The 23,115-nt window shown below is 42.9% G+C and overlaps 1 pseudogene; it reads left to right on the forward strand.

Annotated features, from left to right (window-relative positions):
- Positions 1-3,829: 3,829 nt before the first annotated feature.
- On the forward strand, positions 3,830-15,827 carry LOC124673146 (annotated as a pseudogene).
- Positions 15,828-23,115: the final 7,288 nt, after the last annotated feature.

Below are 23,115 nucleotides of genomic sequence, written 5' to 3' on the forward strand. Positions count from 1 at the left end.
AGTCGCCCGGCTTGGACAGCGGGACAATCGAGGCCATACCCCACTTCGTCGTGCAGCCCTATGATGATCCGGAGACGGCATCGATGATCGAACGGGAGGCTAGAGCTCGGGGAGCATCGGTTGAGTACGAAGATTACTATCCAACGGCTCAAGTGGTAAACAAGTATAGATACGGATCTGATCTCGTCAAACCTGGCGAGCTCGCGCGTCTAGGGACTCAGATGCGAAGGTTGCATGAATGGTACCTGAAAGCCTGTCGAAAAGGTGATGGCTACCTCACGGTGTATCTTAGAGATGAACATTACTTCCGGGGGGACGAGGAGATAAACCTTGAGTTAGAAGAACTATTTCAGTTATTCCATCAAGATGCCCTCGACAAAGCGGTCATCAGTTGCTACTGCCTGTAAGTGATTTATTTATGTAATTAAGTCTGTAGCTCAGCTCATTCATTTGCACTAACAATTATCCTCACTATATTCTTTGTGTACGCTATACATTTAATTATGCAGAATGAAGAAGCTCGAATGCAAAAGAGGCAAGCTCCTCGAGCTGGGGTTCATTGACCCAGACACAGTTCATGAAGTTACGGTTCAAGACTACGGCAAGGACACAGAGGATAACATGCTATGGTTTTTAGTGAAGCAAGCAAACAAAGAGGATATATTCTTTCCCTACAACTTCAAGTGAGTGTTATAACATACATTATGCTTGTGCAGCTTCCACTTTATTCTCTTAATTAATCATTGAGCTATGCTTGTGCGGCTTCCACTTTATTCTCCTAATCATTGATCTTCACAAAGGAGTCGTAAATGTCATGGACTCGAAACGTAAAGAACATGCGGAATGGGCGGACATGGCTGCCATCCTCCAGAGGTAATTTCAATCAATTTCGTATTGGCATCTTCATCCGTTCTAATTCGACGATATCATCAACTAATCAATAACTCATTTACTCATTATTTTTTGCCGAGCAGGGCTTGGAAACGGTTCATCAATACTGTTCCGGGTAAATGGAAACCGGAGCTTACATTTCAAGATTACCCTGTAAGTAGTACTATATATATAGCTATGTCCGTGAAACACTATATATGATATTTACTTTCAATACGATGCTTGATTATTAGTTTAATCGAACTATTTTTTCGTAAAGTGTATGAGGCAGGAACCCGGGAATAACTTATGTGGATACTACGTCTGCACCTTCATTCGTGACATGGCCTGTCCCAAGGGTGGGGATGCCCGTATACACCACACTCGTGTACGATAACAAATTTTCACAATTAATCTTAATTAGTACCATCTATTGTATTGAATTCCATTCATATATATATATACTGATCTCCTTTTTTAAATATATAGATGATACGCCTGCGGGACACTCTCATAACGGAGGATCAAATACGAGCAATTCAAGAGGAAATCGCGGGATTCTTTCTTACCGAGGTCATTGCCCCAGGTGGAGAGCACTATCGGAAGATCGTAGATATGGAGCAACTTCGTAAAGGCATCTAGATTTAGTAAAGAGATCCGACTTTATATTGTAAATATGCATGCATTACGTGTACTGTTGACGATGTCTATATATTCACGACAATATTTTACGGTTTCTTGAATGATATATGCATTGCTTGAAACTCTGCGCGGCGAGAGAAACGCCGCTCCGGCCTAAACTCTGTGCCGCGGCGGAGAGAAATAGCAATTCTCCGCGCGACGAGAGAACCTCCAGGCCCGGTTCGTACCACGAACCGGGACCAAAGGCCATCCACCGCGAGCGCCCTGGCCGCACCACGTGGCGCCGCCTTTAGACCTGGTGCAACTTTGAACCGGGACTAAAGGGGGGACCCTTTAGTCCCGCCTAATTGGTCCCGGATTGGAAACCGGGACTGAAGGCCCAAATGAACCGGGCCTATAGCCCCGTTTTTTCCACCAGTGAGCGGACCCTACGCCGAAACCGTTCCGGTCAGCCGGCTGCTGTAACCGGAACCGACCGGTGAGAGAACCGGCGCACCGGAACGTATCGGCAACAGCGACAAAAGAAGAAGGTTAGTTTAGGTTTTTGAAGAACGGGCTTACCAGGAACATCAGATAGTGTTAGTGTAACACACCGGCTAAGATACCACAAGATGGCTAGCCTAAGGAAGAGGTTAGGACAAGCACTGGTTAGTCTTAGGGGGTGACCCACCCAAATATAGAAATAAATTAAGCTAGCATTCCATATATTCCTAAAATAGAAAGTTAGTCCCCGGTTCCCTTCTCACACACGGAAATACACCAGGGACCACCCGCTAGCTCCCGATCCAGGCCAGCCTCAGAGCAATTGCTCGTGAAGTGCAGCAACAGTAACGCACAAAGCATGCATACGAGAATTGGGGAAATACACCTGACGCAATAGCTGCATTATACCAACACGTTTTCTAATCGCTAGTCCATTATTATTGCAAAATTATTTGAGAAAACAAAAGGGTACCAAAAAAATACATCCTAGTATAAAAGAAACAACTTTATTTTACTCCTTGATCATTCCAACGTCCTGAACGTAGAAAAAAATTTACAGTGTCCGGTATACTCCGCCATCCCGCTTTGCTATGCATGCGGAGTCAGGATTGAGCTTCAGTGACTTTGCCATCTCACAAAGTTACTGACTTTGTGTCACTTACAAGTGGGGCCATGTGGGACACATATAATGAAGGGTTCCACCTGATCCCACTTGTAAGTGACATAAAGTCAGTGACTTTGTGGGCTGGCAAAGTCACTGAAGCACAATCCTCTCTCAGTGTCCAAATACAACCGTGCGCAAGTACATGCAATTGAACAGAAAAAACGTTCCAAACCATGCAATTTAGATGCTAAACTTTATATAGTTTTTGCAAAAAATACATCTCTCGTAAATAATACTTCATAGCACTTATTTTGTGATCTAATTGAGGATGTAAAAATTTAGCGATAGCTGTACAAAATATAGAAAAAATACATCCAAAATCACAAAAAGTGGGATCAACAAAATAATAGTGTTTTACACCTTTTATCCATTAAACGTTCTGGATGTAGAAAAAAAATGAAAATACATCCAAATTCGAGAAAGAAACTAATATAGTACATCCTTCTACTGATTCTGAAAGTGAAAAATTTAAGAGGTAGAAATTAATCTGCTATAATTACATGCAGGGACATAATATTGGGCATAATATACATCCTTCCACCGTTATGGAAGTAAAAAAAATTGAGGATGCGAAAAGTAGACTGCAAAATTTACATCTAGGGAACATAATTTAGATCCATTGATCTGGAAGTAAAAAAACTAGATCATCAATATGCAATAGAGTATATCAACTAGTAGTAAGTAGCAGGCGCATGAAAACTAGAGCAGCATGAAAAGATACCGGAGGGAGAGGACACAACATACAAACACGAGAGGAAAAAGTAGCCTGATTTGCCTACTCCGGATTGTACATGGCACGGATGCAGCTGCAGCAGTACTGCCTTCAATCGGGAGCTGCTGCGTGGTGTTGTTGCGTATTCCCGTGAGGAGAAAAACAACGGACCGTCGCGGCGTGGTTGCCCTTGCGCGTGGGAAGATCCAAGGAGGATCCTCCGACCAGCGCCACAGCTTCCCCCGGATCAAGGTACTTCAGCTCGCCCCCGAGTTGCAGAAGAGTAGGATGGCGCTCCGGCGGAGGGGGCTCGCGGGGACGCGGGATTGAGCGTGGGATATCAGATTTCGGCACGGATCCCGGGATCGAGCTTGAACTCTTCCTCCTACCCACCGGAGTTCTTCTACTCTTCCGCAGCAGATGGAGGTGGGGCAGAGGTCAACGAGATTTGGGCGGCCATGACGCCCCTGCACGATTCGAGAAGGGAACTCGCGAGAGGCTGGAGAAGGGCAGTTGAATTTGGGGAAGAAGGCAGGGAGCGAGATCGGGGCGAGCCCGCACGTCCAACGGGGCGGCGCTGCCGCGCTGGGCTAGGCGGAGAGGAGGTCGCCGAGGAACGGGACAAGGTGAGGGCGTCCTTGGTGTGGCAGTGTCGCTGGGATGAGGACTGCGTGGAGGAGAGGAGAGCCACGTGCGGGTTGCTTCCGCCATCAGATCGGGATCAGACGCACGGAAAGTGGGAGCACCGCGTAAGACCGGAGAGTGACCAGGCACGGAATAGAAATTGGGTAGGACAAGGTGGTATTTGTTTTTGTGTGTGCGATCGCAGATGCGGAATGAGTCAAATGGGAGTACTATATATATGCTAGGTGCCATTCTCCATAAGCAGCTCATGTACGGCATGGTTTCCAGCCTGAGCATCCCTGCGGGAGCTTCTCCGAGGGCTCCCCCTACCTTGGCGGCTCCTCGGCGTCGCAGTGCAAGTATATCGGTGAGATCTCACGGCCACCATCCAAGACAAGCAAACAGCTACAAAAAATCACTAGCTCCCGCGGCGGTGACTGCCGCCACAGCTGAAAGGCTGTCTGGCTATGAGCGATCGGCTTGGGGTAACTTCTTCATCGAATATGAGCCGCGACCACTAGAGGTATATATATACGTCCAGCGTTTAGTCCACATACTTAGATTAATTTAGTTCGTCCGTTCAATCATTTTACCGACAAGTATTATGGGATGGCGCGAGTACTACTAACTCTGCGACATTCTTCTTACATGGGCAGAAGTCGGAGGAATGGAGATTGGATGAACTGAAGCAGAAGGTGTCCGTGTTATTCAAGGCGTGCAGCAAGCAGCACGTGATAGAGACACTTACGATTGTGGATGCGGTGCAACTTCTCGGGATCGATCATCTTTTCCAAGAGCAGATAGACATGGCGCTGCGCGATATCCATGGGCGCGACTTTAGTAGCTCTAGCCTCTACGAGGTGGCTCTTCGTTTTCGCTTGCTTAGAGAGCATGGCCTCTGGGTATCCTCAGGTATATCCATTATCTTCCAAGAAGATTTGAGATCTAATACTCCCTCTGCCTCATGAAACATGTCTTAACTTTCTTAAATTTAAACGAGGAAGGAGTTTAAAGGTTCACCAGAATTACTCAAGCACACTAAACATACAGGACAATAATTTACTTCTGAATTGTAGATGTGTTCAACAAATTCATGGACGGACACGGGAACTTCAGGGAGGAGATAACTAATGAACCAAAGGGATTGTTAGGCTTGTACAACGCTTCTTTCCTTTCTGTTCATGGTGAGCCGGTGCTTCAAGAAGCGCCATGTCGTTCGCAAGGTATCATCTCGAGCTGATGAGTGGCAATTTGAAAACGCCATTAGCAGAGCAAGTCAAACGAGCACTTCACGTTCCACTGCCAAGGACCTACAGAAGATTGGAGACATTGCATTATTTTTTAGAGTACAAACAGGAGCAAGGGTATAACCCAACTCTACTGGAGCTCGCAAAGCTGGAGTTTACCTTTTTGCAGTCTGTCCACGCGAAGGAGCTCAAGTGTCTCTCTAGGTACGTACGTACATCTCTTTTTACCTAAGAGCAGTTGTAGTGTTGCCAAAAGCCAAATATTATACGCAACTAGATTTAAATGTGCGCCTTGGCGCACGACCCCGTAGAGCTCTTACCAATATAAATTTTGTATAACTGTGATTTTTCTTTTGCGGATTACAAAAGCTCCAGAATGAACAAACCTACTAAGCCCATAAATCGGTTACATGCAACCAAAAGAACCGACAAAATGGAAGAGAAAATCACTACACTGAACTACAAAGCCAAAAAATATAGAGATTAGTAACTATACAAACATCCAAACCAAAGCATCCATGATTCAGAGTAAAAGAGTAAATCCATCCAGAAAACCACAAACACAGTGGTTCCGCATGAACCTGTACAAAGAACAGTCAGAAGCACACATCAGAAACAGACTAAAATGAGATCAAGAACAACACAACCTTGGATCGGGAAATGGGATGGAAAAATGTGTCTGGAACCAACCCCAACCAGCCAACCACCGGTTCAGGTGTCGGCCATCCGAAACCACGCAGCAGCACACCGCTTCCCCTACACCTGAGAAGAAACGGATGCAAGTGATTTCGAGTGATGGCACTACCATATAATATTAAACAGAATATTTCGGTGCTCACTATTAGTATATAGGAAAAATTGTTTTGACTCACTAAAGATCCTAATGTATTTCAGTAAAGACATGTTTTTCGCCTCATCGCCAGATTGCACACATCACACCCGGTTCATGATTCAAAGAACTAATATTTGATTCATATAAAGTTGACCAAATCACAATCCTAGAGCGATCCAAGCAAAGAACTTTATCTAACTAACTGCCTTGATACGTAGTAAATTTTAACACATTTATACTCTTATTTTTTCTTGATATGATATTGCCAAAAAAAATGGACAAATATCACGTCAATATGGATTAACTATTGCTGAGGCCATCCAGAATTGTAGCCAAATCTGCGTACACAAGGAAAATAAAGCAGGTCATGTAGCCCCGATGAAATGTCAACGCACATGGCAGGCTCAAGCATCACAAAAATCTATGCAATACTTGCACCAGCAGCCTCCAGCAGGCAGTGAGCCAGTGACCCAGCCAGCAGGGCAGAGGCACACCAAATCCTCTCATCCAACTTCACTTTACTTTCATCAAACTATACTTCACAACATCATTTCAAAACTCAAAATCTCAATAGAAAATTCTGGAGAAATACAAGTATGGAGATGGCATTAAAATTTTCAGAAGCATATTCGATATAAAAGCTGATTTTCTAGTATGCAACAAATAAAATATAGTAGCTAGTCGTGATATTTATGCAGTGATTTCAGTATTTAACCAGACACAAAGCAGCCATCTGAATGTGGGTTTGCTAGCCCAACCGTCCAAAAATTTAAAAGAGTGCAGATGTTTAAATATTTAACATCAGGCACAAAGCAGCTAGCTGATTGTGGTTTCGTTAGCACAACTGTCCCAAAATGTAAAATAGTGGATACCAACATGCTTGACTAATTAGAATCACCAAAAGAATGTGCTTACGAAGAAATAAATGATCAGGTATGGAGAGAATACATTCTCCCTCCCGCGTCCGTAAAAGTATATTTGCATCGCCGGCGTACTGCTTGATTCATAAGGTTGCCCTGCATGGAACTATAGCAAAGTCCTAAATAATCTCAATCATAGTTGAGAGAGGCGACCAAATAGAAAAAAATTAACAATATGTAACATCAAAAGACATAAGGGAGTAGATGCAAACCAATCATGTCAGAAAATAAAAAATTTGACTTACAAAAATTTATGTATGTTAATACTCAGACTACATCAAAGCCTGAGAAGATGCATCTGGAAATATATCGGAAAGCCGCAAAAAGAAGTAAATGTAGCAGCATAATCGTGAATATGAAGCTACGAACAAATGTTACTGGGTTTGGCAGCCTTAGTAATGACCATGAATACGTAGCATATTTTATAATAGCTTGTATCTACCACTCTAAAGCAATCAAGTACCTATCAGTCTATCATAAGAAAAAATAGTTGCATCATATATGTAGCTGATCTAATAACTAACTATCACTGTCCAACAATACTATAGGATAGGATATGGTATACACCGATGTTTTTAGCAAGCATGAAACTAAAAAGAGTCACTAAAAGCTGGAGAAGAGATGTGGAAGGCAGAAGTGGCTGAAACTTAATCAAAATTGCTTAACCCTGGTCCTAAAGCTCCTACAACACAAAATGAAACATAACTGCATTTCAGGCTCTTGTGGGACAAGCTGGCACAAACATCATCCAAGAAATGGACTGCAAATAGTTTAGAGATGTGTTGTAAACTTGTAATTAAATTTTAAGCAAAGTATCTGAGCCAAGAGCATAACTACAGGCAGCAGAAGTACTATACCTATACTTGGAACTGAAATATAAATTAAATTCGTGAGAAACTAATGCAGTCGACAATTCTTTTCACAGAAAAGAGAACACAAGAAAATATTTTATTGGCTGGATTGTTTGCCTTACAAACTAAATATACTTCCCGTGTGTACTGAGACCGCTATAAGGCATCCCCAATTTATCCATGTTCGAGGAATTCATCTAGGTAAGGAGGCTCACTTTTGGTCCTAGGTGTCTCAGTTAGGTGGTTTAGCAACGCCTCGTGCTCGCCAAGGGAGAGGATGACTATGTCGGCACCGTGAACGACTCGGGTGTCCACATTTGCGCCTCCCTACATTATACCTGATTACCAGTAAAAAGACGGCCTGATGTGCAAGACGCGAACTGCTACATGAGCGAGATAAACCGAAGGCAATATTCGGCAAGAGCGGAGGGAATATTACCACACGATGTCTATCCGTCTCCATCAAACATATACCCCTTCCACTAAAGAGAGCAGGCTGTCGGTAACCACATAAATAATATTCATTAAGCCATCTCCTAACATTGCTTTGTGGTGCTTCACCTTCAGAATTATAGAAGGCAATATTCATTAGATAACATAATTTTCTTCTAAGCTTTACCACAAGAACAAGGAAATAGAAAATCTTAAAACGAAATGCTAAGATAAACATGTGAGATTCTGTATGCGAAGAAGTGAGATCACCTTCTGGCTCGGCTTGCTACTATATTGTAGAAGTTAATAATGCTGAGATAACATAAATTTATTGTAATCTTTATTTAACCTACTTTCTGAACTATTTTCGTAAAAAATAATCCAAAGTAATTAATTCCAGGAAGAAAGCTGCTGAAGTCGCAATGTGCTTTCTTTCATAGATAAATTCACGTTAGCAATAGAGAAAGTTATAGGGACAACTTCTTAAAGGAAAGCACAGAAACCATAGCCAACAGAACACATGTTTTTCTGACCTTTGACATGCAAAAGTTTAATAGCTAGCCACTCAAGTCCAATAGTGTTCCTACCATTTAAAATTCAGAGAACCTCAAATCAAAACCCTGCCATCGTAACTAACATATTTGGCTTGATAATTCTGAAAAATAAACAGCGCAATATACCTACAGAAGCATGATAAGTAATAATAAATACGCCAAGACTTCACTATACAAACTGAGAAGCCGAACATGTACATATAATGATTTATCACATGCTTTACTGAAATAGCAGATAGTAGATTTGACACTGGCAGTGAAAGCAAGGAGGGCATATTCATGGATCTGATGTTTCAGATTTGGCAAATGAGGCATATTCCAATACGAATCCTTCAAATGAGGAAAACAACAGAATAACTAACTTGGTCTGTATAGTACAAATGCAGTTATGCATACCAGACAACTCTTGTACAGCCCTACCAAGAAAAAAAATCTCAAAGAAGAAATATAAGTGCCTGCAAAATAGAAGGCTCAGATATTTTCCGTCTGCGCGCGTTCCCCGGATTGCTGATCTAGATGAAGTGGGGAATGCAGCAATCCGTGTATTACACACTATTTATCCAATGAAAAATATATACATGCCAAAGTACAATCAAACATGTCATTTTGTGAATATTCAAATACAAGGGGAGAATATCAATAAGCATTAAGAAACAAATCAGACCCGCTAAAATTATGTAACGCAGTTTCTTTGACACATAGAAGCCATAATGAAACTTGACTGTCTTATATCACTTGTCGATTAAAGCAAAACCCAAGCCCAAATTCAGAGCCTACATGGCCGAATTCTAATAAGCAACCGCCCCTATACAACCAAGAACATGAGCAGAATTAAATCGACAATAGCCGCAATGGATCACATATATTAGGTTGACAATGTCACCAATCATGAGAGATTTAAATCATTAAGTTGACAACTTTACCAAGTATAGGAAAAGGTATCAGCCAACCTTTGAAAATATTAACAATAAACAAATATGGGTCATCTATAACTACAAAAATATCAATGAAAAATCATGAAGCCTACACTGTACATATAACAAAGCTTGCTTTTTGTTGCGGATCATATTATTTTCTTCTCAATTGGGACACTCACAAGCAGCTGGCCTATGCAACACAACAACCTACAATCCTTCATATCAAACAGCAAGCATGAATGGTAGGTGGAGACTCACCAGGAAACATAGTTGGATAATTAACAACAGAAGCTATACAAAGCTAACCTCAATTGACTGAATGTGTGTTAGTTCACCTGTAGTACAGTTCACTGGTTGAAAAGTTCCCCATCCAATGCTGGAAAATGAAACTATCAACTTATTAGATGCATTAAAGCCAACCGTGTATGTATAAACAAAAAGAATCTAAAGTGAACAATTAGCAGCCACCCAAAATTCAGTCAAATAACCAATTTAGATATGTACATGTAACCACAAATGTTGTCAAATAGAAACATGTTTATTGAATGCAAGAACCTCTAGATCTCTGCTAAATCTAAGTATCAAAAGTATGAACAACATGCTTGGATTTTTGTTGAAAACATGGTGGAGAAGGGCTGGTGGCTTCTCACCTCGGCTCGTCACTGTCATCAGGTAGAAGAAAGGGGTGGCTTAAACTATCAGTTCAACATGTCTGCTGCCAGAGAATTTGTTTGTTTCCACTATACTGCACTAATTCAAGGCAAGGACGAATTAAATAGAGCATGCACCTGCTCCACTACACCGCACTAAATCAAGGCAATCACGAATTAAACAGAGCAGAAAATAGAGGCAACGTGAAAGCACAAAATCAAAACGACAAGCGATAATATTAGAGATATGCAATAGATCAAAATAATCAAACTGTAGAAGTGTCAAAATCTCTAAACAATTGCAATGGAGATATATAAACAATTTGGAAGAGAAACTTAAGTTCCATGCCCAAATATACTTTCTATTTGGGTGAAAAACACACCTAAATCTCATTAGAGCATTTTGACTCCGTTGCGAAATTAAGATTTGAAGTGGAAACAGCTGTGAGACAACACACCAAAAATCTTGGTGAAACGACACAACAAACATAAATACCATAGTTGTTTGAAAATCCTCATATTTGCACCCTCTGGTTTTGCATATATGCACCAACCGCAACATGGCAGTACTTCATAACCTAGCGTATACCAAGCATATTCGAAGTAGCTCTTATAGATCAAAGTCGGATCACACATAAAAAGTAAAAGGAGAATAAGGGAGAGAAAGGACCTACCACCATTGCACTTTCAGATACAATGCAAGCATCCATCTGCCACCGAAAGGAGTAGTTTCCGATAAAATGACCGTAGGTTTAGCTCATCACGGTAGAAATCAACAAATGAGTAGTGAGCATTTACAGTCGACATAAATAAATAGTAGTTTAGTATCGCAGTGTAATACAAACATGAAAAAATAAGGAAATTTAGAAGCACCTTGATACCCTTTGATCAGTGTAATCTCATTTTCCAAACAAAAATACATAAGGACCTACAGCAAGCTAACAACATTTTTAGATAATCTAGAAAAATATATTAGGTGAAATAATAAATTTACAACATAAACTGATCTGCGATATTAACAAAGACAAAGTGAGGTTTAGCTCCCAGTTAAATGCTAATAATTCTGTAAGGCTTGATATATTTAATAAATAAATTCCTTGGATATACCAGAACATGAAAGGTAGCAAAGAACAAAACCTTTTACTCGAAGGTAGTTTCATATAGAAAATTTGGTCACAAATCAGAATACAATGTTGAATGCCTACGAAATGCCGATTCGAAGACACAGATACATGAGTATATTAACCTTTTCGGAGCACGCTGTTTATCCCAGTGAAACAAGAAGATGCTAATGTGCATGAACATCCTCTCTAAAAAAATTATGCACGAAAAGGATGTGATTACCTGAATCTGGTCAGCCAGCTCCACCCCCAGCTTATCAACTTGTATGCAATGGATATGACCAAAATTGATGTTGCTTATCGTTAGCACCTCTCCACGACAGTAGGTCCGTTGTTGATATTCAGAGCATTGCGCCATATCCTTGTATGACTGCTCTTTCCCCTGTTTCTCTTTCTTGTTTCAGAGACAAAGAAAACGTGTGAGTGCAAAGTATACTGAATTGATCACTGTATTTAGGGAGGTATATTCGGTTCCTCTGCAATCAAATGGTAATGGTGTCAGCTTGTGCTTCTAAATAATTTTGAGACTTGAAAAAAATGGTTCTATGTTAGGACTGGATCGACCACCAATCGTCCAAGCAGAATAGTGCATATTCCAAAGAGATCACTGGTTAATCTGGTTTAAATCAACATATATGATGTGTTGTTCTCGAGGTCCCACAAGAATATAGTCTCTAAAAGCATCGTCAGTTTCCTTGCATCAACATATATCCATTTTCTTTTAGAAATTCTGTGCCCAGTTCACAAAAATATATACAATATATACTGATCATTTCTTCAGTGGTACAGACTACCTAAATTTGTTGGGTGTACGGACTATTTCGATGGTCAGATATAAGGTGTTCAATGGTATTGTTATTTACGGATATAATCCAATGTCTCAAATAACTGAAGTACAATTCAACAAGATAAAAGTGAAGATTCGAGCCTCAACCTGCAAGAGCCTACTCACGTAAATAACAATAGGCACTCCATCTTGTCCTCCACTCCAATCCCTTGGGAACCAACTGTGTAAATGGTGTAGACATAACAACAAACAGATCGCATGCAACCTACTGAAACACCATATATGTCCAATATCAGGAACAAATAAGGAAAATAGGGGAGGGGTGGATCGACCGGGCCACCATACCTCCAGATTAGACCTCCTCGCTAGAGTGATGGAGGTTGACGCGGCGCCCTGCCTGGGCTCTCTCGCCCAGCCCCTGGCAAGGTCGCCCGCGCCGACATGTCCCGCCGGCCCCTATGGAGGTCGCCCACGCTGCCCTCCCGCGCCGTCCCTGCGGAGGCCGGCCGCGCCACCCTTTGCCCGCACCGGCTGCCCCTGCTGGAGGTCGGACGTGCCTCATGTCGCCCGCGACGACGGTTCCAGAGAGGGGCGCGGTGGAGGCAAAGGGGCTGGCGACGGGGATGGAGCCAGCGGCCGCCATGCGTGCAAGGGAGAGGGAGGGGTGGAGATGGGAGGGCACAGCAGGGGATTGGATGAGGAGGCACAGGAGGGGATTTGAGGAGGAGGAGGCCCGTGAGGGATTGGTGGAAAGCTAGGGTTTTTTTTTTCACTTTCAGCCACGAATTTATACGGGACATTGCAAAATATCTACGGCTGAGATTCGCTGCGAGACACGATCCGACGGTCAGCATCTCAAAGCGCTGTGAGACCCCCTATGGGGGGCATCTATTATACCTTTAGATGAGATATGGCTTTGGGTGTTAATAGATAAGTTTTTCACAGTGTGTAGATTGCCAAAAAATAATCAATGTTCTCTATCCTTGACTTTTCATGGCCAACAATAAAGAGAGACACCAGAGAGAAGAGAAATTTCGCAGTAGAAGCAGCTACTTGAAATCCCTATTTGGCATACACTGTGAATGACCTAAAAGCAAGCAAGTTAAGTCTAGACGGAAGCCAACAAAAACTCATAGCACCTAAACTAGGCAAGACTGACATGATATTCATACTACACCTAGATGCAGTTATACCCACGTGTGCTTTACAGAACCTACTTAATACTTGCCATATCCAAGAGTAGGTATGGAAAATATGGAGTATATAAGAATATTTTGGTAGTACACATACTACCTTTTATGTAAAAATATGAAGGTAGTTCAAAAATATAGTTCAAACTATTAGTGCACTTGCATTATTTTCACGTAATTTGTTTGAAGTATCTTAGGTATTGTATATGAACATATCCAAGCCGATAAAGTATCATACATACTTCTGTATGGTAGTATATGAAACATGGGAGGAGAGTGATGTTTTAGCTCTTGGGTGCATACGCTCCCGTTATTTTTAAATGCATCTTTGATACATTTTGAAATATCAAAAAATACAAACAAAAAAGTCACTTATACATCTTCACATGCTACGCGCGCACAAAAAATTTCCATGGAAATCCAATTTTCTTTTGGGATGTGTAAAAAGACAAAAAATGGTGCTAAAATAAGGTTTTTTCTGAAACATGATTTGTCTTTTTACATCGACCACAAAAATATCGTATTTTCTTGAAAATGTACGAACACGCATAGATCGTCGGGATATACATACGAAATTTTTGTTGGAATTTTTTTACAATTGAAAATATCTATTTTGGGTGGAGGGAGCATAGGCACCCGGGAGCCAAATTAAATTTCCGACATGGGTATAACTACACCCGGTAGTAGGAAGCATTTAACCTATATAAGGAGGCCCGCCCGGAAGCTCACGTGCGTAGGCGATGGAAATTCGCTGCCGTGTTGGTTGATGCGAAACACGGTACAATGCAGATACTCACAAATACGTATATACACTCAGTCCTATGAATGCACGCACGTACACCGTAGCCTATGAGCATCTCAGAGTAACTGAGTCCGAGAAACTAATCCGTTAGGTTTTGAGATTGACGAAGCCACCATAGGCGTCTCTCTATCGATACGAACGTCACCTCGCTTGAAAGAAGACTTCGCTTTTTATAAAACACCATCACGTTAAATCCCGAGTTTAATCTCGGGTGGGCTAAGGGTGCCAGTGCCCTCCTAATAATCCAACTACAGGTTAGTTCTCGTGTCGGCTAAATTTCACATAGTTGATTATTTCAGGTGGTGGGAAGATGCTTACAGGTACATTGGATTAAGCTATGCCCGGGATCGTCTGGTGGAGGCTTACACTTGGTCCTATATTTTATACTACGAGAAAGACTTTGAGCTGGCACGTATGATGGTTACCAAAATAACGGCACTACTTACGGTGATGAATGACACATATGATGTGCATGCCACCATAGAGGAAAAACGGCAGCTAAACACGGCCATACAAAGGTTTGTTTACATTGGCTTCACATTTGTCGCTTATATATAGACAAAAACACCGGAACGCCATTCAGTTAGCACTCAACTAATCTTCAGCCCATTAAATTGGCTTTGTATGTAGATGGGATCACAACGCTGAATCTCTTCTACCGGATTACTTGAAAATGTTCTATAATTTAGTAGTCACAACCTTCAAAGAGTTTGAGGATCAAGTTGGACTTAACGAGAGAAATCAGGTTGTTTACATCAAGAAAGAGGTATACCAGTACATTCCTATATTGATTAGAGGAAGACGATGGCATTCTTTTCTGTAGCATATAATAGTACTATGTTAAATGTCTGCACTCTGCAGTTCCAAAAGCTATCTAGTTATTATCTTCAAGAAGCCGAATGGGAACACCAGAATTACAAGCCAAGCTTTGAAAATCAACTGAATGTGACTTGCAAGTCCATAGGCGTGCTATTGCTATGTGTAGTTAGTGTAGTCGGCATGGGCGATGCCCTAATGAAGGGAACGATGGAGTGGGTAGTTGATGGCCCTATCGTCATATCAAGTGGGAAGATTGTACGTTTATTGAATGACATGGGAGCAACTGATGTAAGTATACTTTTTTGGGATAAATTATAATTGTTATCTATGTTACCGTTAAGTATATTCAATGCGGACTGAAAATGCTTATATTTTAGAACGGAGGTAATACATACTAACCTTGTACGTACGTGTACATGCAGCTAGGAAAGAACAAAGGGGACGTGGCAACGACGGTGGAATGTTACATGCATGAGCACAATGTCAGCAGTGAGGTCGCCATGGACCATATTGATTCCTTTATGGAAGCTGAATGGAAAACTATGAACCACGCTCGCTTTGGAGATCCTGCACCGGGATTTTTGAAGACGGTTATCAACTTTGCTGCCGGCACATCTTTATTCTATGGAAGGAATAAGGAGGGATACACATTTGGCACACAGCTTCAGGAGGCACTAGGTAGTCTTTATGTCAATTCTGCGCTAATGTAGAATTCTAGTTTTGCTCAGGTCGATTTATACCATCTGTTCTGGTACGCACGACGACGAAACGTGTTCCATTCTCCTGTTGTTAAACTGTATAAGTAGATTGCCTAACTTTTTCCATCAGATCGATTTTTTAGAATAGTTGGTTAGTGCATGAAGCTTAACATGGCATCAGATCGCCAAGGGTCTCGAGTTCGAGTCCTGATTTTCACAATTTATTCTATAAATTGCTGTTATCCCCCTCCGAGCCACACGCCACTGTTGACTCGTCTCTGCGTTACACGTGAGTACTAGTAGAGAAACCCCCCTTTTGTACCGGTTCGAATGGGCCTTTAGTACGGGTTTTGGAACCGGTACTAAAGATCCGGCACTAAAGGCCTCCATCCTTACGAACCGGTACTAAAGGTGCCCGCGGGGCTGGAGATATTTTTTCTATTTTTTTTTCACAAAAAGGCTATTTCGTTTAATTTTTTTTATCCATTTTTTTCTAATTATTTTTCACAATTTCTAATATTTCCGTTAGTCTCTAACTACACTTAATCTCTAGTCAATTACTTACCCTTGGTCAAACTTCCCCGTCGGTCACCCATCCTCACACTACTCCAACACTAGCACGCTTAACTTCCGGGTTCCTTTCCGTCCCACTTCCAAGTGCTTCGCGCGCATGTTATTGATAGTAGTATCATATCAATCCTATTAACATGTTTGTCAATGTGACACTTCTTTATTATTTGTATAGCAAATAATTTCTTTAATAAACAAAAGTAATGATGTAATAATAATGTTGAATAAATAAATAAAATTAACTTTTTAATTTGTATTATTTTTATTTATTTTTTAAATTTTTAATATTTTTTTGCCAAACTTTAAACCTGAAAATTTGAAAATCTTATAATTTGATAAAAGTAATAGTAATATTCTGGGATTAAAACAATCTTATAATTATTAATTTTAATTTTTAAAAAATAAAAAATATAAAAAATTCTAAATTTTTGGAAAAAACCTAAAATCTTCCTGCTTTCATATTTTCATTTGGAATTTTGAGAATCTAAAATTTGGCTAACCGGGTAGACCCCGGTGAATTTGGATGTAACTTTTTCCCACGATGATTTTGATATATTATACGTTTTTTTTCGACGTCGTACGCAAAAGTTCTTGCGGTTTTACCATTTTTTAAAACTTTTTTGCAAAAAAAGTGAAAATTCAAATTTGTTAATTTTCCCTAATACTAGGTTGCATAACATACAAGAATCTGAAAACATTTTATTTTTTTGAATTTTCTATCATTTTCATTTGTATTTTACAAAGCAAAAAAAGGCGATCCACAGGGGGGGGGGTGGAGGTGCGTGGGGAGCAGGAAAAACCTTTAGTACCGGTTCGTGACACAAACCCGGTTCGTAAGGAAACCGGTACTAAAGGGTTGGACGAAAGACCCCTTTTTCTACTAGTGGAGGGAAGATGTTAAAATGTATAAGTAGATTGCCTAACTCTTTTCATCAGATCGGTCTTTTGGAATAGTTGGTTAGTGCATGAAGCTTAACACATATAATGGAGTAATACACAAATTTTCCATTGCCATATGATCTGGTGGCGTGTATTGAACAAATCGTATGCACGCAGTTAGATTGTTTAATTTGTCCGGTCTTGAAAAAAAAAACTGTAAACGGTCGCCTGCGTGCGTTTTCAGTTAGTGTGTCATCAGTAGCTAGCAAGTTCCGCTTCTGCTTAGTCGTTGAGTTTTATATCTGGTCACGGGGATGGCCTGTCCCAAGGATTATGTACGACATGGCCAGCATGTCTTAGTCCACCCGCCGCATGATTCATTAGTGAATACCACCGATAATACGGATTTTGGAACGGATTCTCAACTCAATCTGTTTCAGAACCTTCGATTATATCAATCTGATATTATAACTAGCCAGCGCTAGCGCGGCATGTCAGGCCTGTGGGTAGCCCGACAATGACCCAAAAGATCCTCAGTGGCACAAGAGATTCCAGGAAGCCACCAAAATGGTAACATGCTTGAAGATGTTAGATGATAACAGTCGGTTACGGGTTCCTTGTATAACACAAATTGAACTGGTATAGGGTTAGCCTAGATTGTCTTGTACTCCAAGTTGTACCATATATAAATACTCAAGCAATGAGAAGGTCGAGGCATGCAATTGCAGCCCGCATCTATCAATCTACATGGTATTAGACTAGCTGGTGCCGATCCTCTCCTCTAAAACCCTAACCCCTCTCCCTCTCTCCAAAGCCCTCCCGCCACCATGACCCCAGACAAGATCGAGAAGAAGGAGGCCGAGCTCTCTGGTCGTGCCGAAGCCCTTGAGGCCTGTGAGGCCGAGCTCGCTCACCAAGTTGCTGCGGCCGCTCGTGCCGATGATCTTCGCCGCTAGGAAACCGATCTGGCCACCCGCCAAGCAGCGCTCGACAACTCCTCCGTCACCAGCGCTGTCAAAAGAAAACCCAACAAAACCAGCTGTAGAACGGTATTGGAGATTGCACAGCACCAATAGGGCCGGCTGCTCATGTATATATAGGAGAACACATGTACAATTACAGGTACAACCCTGACAAAACACGGGGACCTATACCTAGTACAGTATGTTACTCAACACCCCCCCCCCCCGCAGTCGAAGGGTCGGCACCGACACATAGACTGGAGCGAAACTCAGGAAAAGTCGTGGATGGCAATCCCTTCGTCATGATATCTGCAAACTGCTGAGACGTCGGTACGTGAAGAACTCGAACGCAACTGAGGGCAACTTGCTCACGAACGAATTGGATGTCCAACTCGATGTGCTTGGTGCACCGATGATGAACGAGGTTGGCGGAGAGGTAGACAGCCGACACGTTGTCGCAGAAGACCACCATAGCCTTGTCAACGGGACAAGAGAGCTCGGACAGAAGCTGGCGAAGCCACGTGCACTCAGCCACAGCGTTAGCCACGGCGCGGTACTCAGCCTCAGCACTGGAGCGAGACACGGTGGGCTGCCTCTTGGAGGACCAAGAGACGAGCGACGAGCCGAGGTAGACGCAATAGCCGCTGGTGGAGCGCCGAGTGTACGGGCAGCCTGCCCAGTCCGCGTCCGAGTAGGCAACGAGGTCGGTCAATGTCGAGGGCGAGGCATGCAGCGACAGGCCATATCCCATGGTACCACAGACGTAGCGGAGAATCCGCTTGACCGCGGCCCAATGAGCATCCCGTGGGGCATGCATATGCAAACACACCTGCTGCACGACGTACTGGAGCTCCGGACGTGTCAACGTCAAATACTGGAGGGCACCAACGATGGAGCGATAGAACGGCGCGTCGGACGCCAGCGACCCATCACTGGCGGAGAGCTTGGCCTTTGTGTCGACAGGAGTACGTGCAGGGTTACAGTTAAGCATTCCTGCACGCTTGAGAAGCTCGTGGGCATACTTCCGCTGATGAAGGAAGAACCCGTCCGCACGCCGGACAACCTCGATGCCGAGGAAGTAATGGAGCAGGCCAAGGTCCTTCAACGCAAACTCGGCGCGAAGGTTGTCGGTGAGCTATCGAAGAAGACCAGCGGTGGAGGCTGTCAAGATGATGTCGTCGATGTACAGCAGCAGGTAGGCCATGTCGTTGCCGGTCCGGTAGACGAACAGCGACGCATCAGAACGCGTGGAGCGGAACCCAAGCTGCTGCAGGAAGCCGACGATGCGCTGGTACCTGGCGCGGGGTGCCTGTTTCAGTCCATACAAGGACCGAGAGAGCAAGCACACGTCATCGGGGCGCTCGGCGTCGACGAAGCCGATGGGCTGTTGGCAGTATACCTGCTCCTGCAGATGACCATGAAGGAAAGCGTTGGAGACGTCCATCTGATGCACCGGCCACACGCGAGAGGCGGCAAGATGCAACACCGTGCGGATCGTGCCCGGTTAGACAACCGGGGCAAACGTATCCGTGAAGTTGACGCCAGCGCGTTGCCGAAAGCCGCGCACGACCCAGCGCGCTTTGTGTCAACACCCGGATTTTTAAGTCCAGATGCCTATTATGCCATTCCTCGCAATCCCAGGAATATTGTTTTTGCGAGACATAATAGCTTGATATCACAACACATCATTCATTACATACCATAATCGTCTTACAAATAAAGGATCACATGATCCAGTCTGATTACAATAATAGATGATCTATTGATCAATTACAAAACACATAGCGGAAGCGAAGTAGCGTAGTAGTAGTCCATTTATTCCACAGGCAACTGTCGACGTCAGGAGTTGTCCTAGTTGTCGTAGACGTCCTGTTGTCCTTCTTCAGGGTTTTGATACTCCTCTTCATAGTCCGGCCATTGGAATAGCCAGGGACATAGCCATGAGTACTTTAAAGTACTCGCAAACTAATACCAAGGTAAATACTATCAACTATAGTAAGAGGGTTCTAAGCTCTAGTTTCATTTGCATAAAGCGAGTTTTATTTCATAAGCACTTTTATAACCAAAGCCTCTTCATTTGCCTAACTTAACTCAAGTGGAAACATTAGTGTCATTCCCACAACTCAGTTGTGATTCAAAGTCAAAGTCACCTTTCAATTCAAGTCACAAGTCACCATTCATATTTTTAGAAAAATTCTGATGATTGAACAGTATGGCCTTTCCAACTGTCCATAACCGCGGACGCGGCTATTCGAATAGGTTAAACTCTGCAGAGGTTGTACACTTGTGCCACAACAATTGCAATAGTTCGTCGGGAGTAATCGGCCCTGATTTATCGTACGCAGTACGCGAACTACCAATCCTAACCTTTCATTTACATACTCTAGTATAGGCACCTCTCCCCATGAGCTTGGCCTCCCGGTGAAAACAAACCGTCAACCCGGGAACTGCACAGGGCTTGGGTAGGACATTCACCTCATTTCACGTCATTTCACATTCAATGGAGGCAGCCTCTGCATAACCCCTATGACGCTTGTTCAGAGAGAACCCATACTAAAATACATAAATTTCCAGCTAAGCCTTACCCAGATTCAGGTATTGTGGGGGTACTTGTAAAATTGGAATGGTATCGCATCCGAACCCAACCACCAGTTTTATAAAACTCACCAAGTCATTCACCAGTCATATTCACCTTCAAAATCTCTCAATAGAATGACTCATCATTCCAAGGTTTTCAAAGTCATTTCACTTCACAAGTTCCCAACTAGAGTAGTCAATTTTAATGTTTAGCACTAGCAACTAGTTATGAGGGGTGCTAAATATCTTGGAGCTTGCTAGGCTAAGTGTGATGCTCTTGTACTACTCCATAACTAAACCAAGTGAATCATAAATCAAAAGGTAACCTTGTTAAATAAAATTCAATAAAACTTGTAAAGTAAAAACTTGGGATAGGATCATTAAGCCAAAGTAATATGTAATGGTGCCTTGCTCCATGAGAGCTTTGCACACAGAAACTTTGGAAGAGTGTTATCTTGCCTTGGTTGGTGAGGTGATCAAAGTTTTCTTCTTCTTCTTGGTAGAAAACTTCCTCCTCTTGATAGTCTCTGGTACTAGCGTCTATAAATGAATACGAGGATACAATCACCAAACAATACCTAGGTAGTCTTAATTAGCCTTAATGGCTCACTCAAAAAGATCTAGCATCATCACTTAAGGTTTATCCAAAATTATGCTAGGGTTTCCTTACTTAGTATTAGGAAAATAATTTCCTCTCATTGAAATGTGAATTAGGGTTTCTCTTTAGTTTGGAGAAATAATTTCCTCTCATTGAATCTTCTTAAGAAACATGATTTAAATGAGATTCATCATCTCATGTGATTTAAATCCTATTTGATTTAATATCCTGAAGTGAGCAAGTGTGAGACCATCTAACTAAGGACATCACATTACCTCATAACACTTGGGAAGGTGATTTAAATGAGGTGCTACACCTCATAGATTTAAATTCCTAAAATTTGAAAATAGTTTAAATGGACTAGTATTGACTACATAGCCAATTTTTGATTCTAGCCCATGATCATGTACAGTACTCATATCATAATTTTGCATAAACAATTAGAGTTTGTGAAGTGTGAATTTTGAGAGGTGGAATCACATCAAAATTCAAAATGGTTGATTTTTAATAATTATTTGAAAACTGAAAAGTCTCTGTCTTGTTATTTTTGCTATTCAAATTTCATAATAGTTCTAGGGTTCAAACCAGTGGGATTAGTTAGATCATTTCAAAAGGATTCTGGAACATTTTGAGTCACCAAATTTGGACTTGTAGATTTGAAACTATTTAAATTCTAACAAAGGACCAGTATTGAAATTTACTGAATCGAATTTATTTGAATTACTCTATATGGGCTAGGCGGGAAAACAGATGGGCCGAAAGGTTTAAAAAGATAAAGGGGCCAACTGACAGTGGGGCATGCGCGTCAGTGAGTGTTAAACACCGAAGCGGTACCTGTTAGCTGGAGCCGTAGGATTAGAGGCTGATCCAACGGTTGATCGTCGTCGTCGTCGACGAGAGGGAGGTGCTGGCACGGCGGAGGTAGGGGGTCGGCGGTGAGTGGGGCTCCGGCGAGGGGTTGGCGAGGTGCAGGAGGAGGTTGTCGAGGATGGGGAGTGCACTGGTATCGGCGGCGTCGCTCGGGGAGGCGTCAATCGTCGTCTTCTTCCTCAGCACCGCCGCGGACTCAAGCGAGCAATTGACGAGCTACGTTGCAAATAGGAGAGGGGAAGTGGGTCTAGGAGATCAAGGAGAAGGAGGGGAGCAAGTTTGGTGTGGAGAAGGAGGCGCGGGAGTGGCTCTATTTATAATAGCACGCGTGTGCTGTGGGTGCGGGCAAGGTCGTCGACGGCGATGGCGTTCTAGGGCGCGAAAGGGCAGGGCGATGGGGGCGTTCAATGGGCGACGGTATGGCGATGCTGAGCATGCCTCTGGCGTAGAAAAAGGGTGAGAGGATGGCTCGGGCGCGTGCTAATCATGCCGCGGTACTGGCGGGCTTTCTCCGGCGAGGACGATGGCGACGGTGCTTCTGCGCGCCACTGAGCATGTCTAGGGGCTAGAGGAGATGGTGGCGACACTTGATGCAGAGGTAGGCTTGCAGGGGAGGACTGAGGCGACGACACGGCTCGCCGCTCTGGCGCGTCCAGTGCACGGTGAGCGCGCACGCTGGCATGTACTGGGCGTGCCTGGGCGCGTTGAGTTTGGCCAATGATGTGCGAGTTTCGAGCCAGGAAGGGTACCAGCGTGCAGGAGAGGGTGAGGGTTATCTAGTTGACATGGCAAGGCTGGCCAGAGAGGGGTGGAGAGGATGAGTGGCATGAGGATCGGCATGGGT

The sequence above is a fragment of the Lolium rigidum genome, chromosome 7 (genome assembly GCF_022539505.1).
Source record: "Lolium rigidum isolate FL_2022 chromosome 7, APGP_CSIRO_Lrig_0.1, whole genome shotgun sequence".
In the NCBI taxonomy this organism is placed as follows: domain Eukaryota; kingdom Viridiplantae; phylum Streptophyta; class Magnoliopsida; order Poales; family Poaceae; genus Lolium; species Lolium rigidum.